Source organism: Spinacia oleracea, chromosome 4 (genome assembly GCF_020520425.1).
Source record: "Spinacia oleracea cultivar Varoflay chromosome 4, BTI_SOV_V1, whole genome shotgun sequence".
NCBI classification, from domain to species: Eukaryota; Viridiplantae; Streptophyta; class Magnoliopsida; order Caryophyllales; family Amaranthaceae; genus Spinacia; species Spinacia oleracea.
The window spans coordinates 90,867,054-90,867,881 of record NC_079490.1 but is presented as its reverse complement, the minus strand read 5'-3'; positions in this window follow the sequence as shown (position 1 = coordinate 90,867,881).

Below are 828 nucleotides of genomic sequence, written 5' to 3'. Positions count from 1 at the left end.
AGGAAATATGTCACAACCAAAGGCCTGTGCCACACCTTGTGCAGCCAAGTGAAAACTCGGAATCTGGGTTACCTCAAGGAGACATTTGCGGGATATGGGCCAGCGATGATGAAGACACATATCAGGACCCTCCTATCGAAAACATCTCTGATGATGAATGCCGAGAAATCGTGAGCGCCGACTGGTACTTGGACCCTAAGGCAGAAAACAATGTTCAAGTCATGACTAGGTCGGGTCGAATTCAAGAGCCAGCCAACAGAACGACACCAGCAACTAATGTTCCTCTACCCACCCAAATGGCAAAATGTTCAAGATTACTGTGGGTGAAGGATCTATGATGAGCGAGTCCGAGTCTGAGGATGAGTCTGGATCCGAGTCTAGCAATGAGTCTAAGTGTCTAGAACTAGAGTCTTGCATCAATCAAGAGCCTTTAAAGGCCGAGCTTCAAGTCAAAACAGTCGATGTAATGATTGCAGATTTCAATAACACTTCAATTTCTACTTACTCTTCGAGTCCTAATTCAAAACACAATCCTAATCCAAACAACTTTGCTTTACAAGAAACTGACTTTGAATTTCAAAAAGCTATCGAAAATCATGAAAACAGGACGCCCATAATTGAGGAAACAGAAAAAATCAACCTTTCTAACAACGGTGACTCAAAACTAGTTCAGATTGGTTTAACTCTTTCTCAAGCAGAGCGGGACGATCTTATCAAACTACTTTCAGAGTATGTAGACGTCTTCGCATGGTCCTATCATGATATGCCAGGGGTTGATCCAAGCATCGGTCAGCATACAATTCCCCTTATTCCAGGTTCAAAACCCAT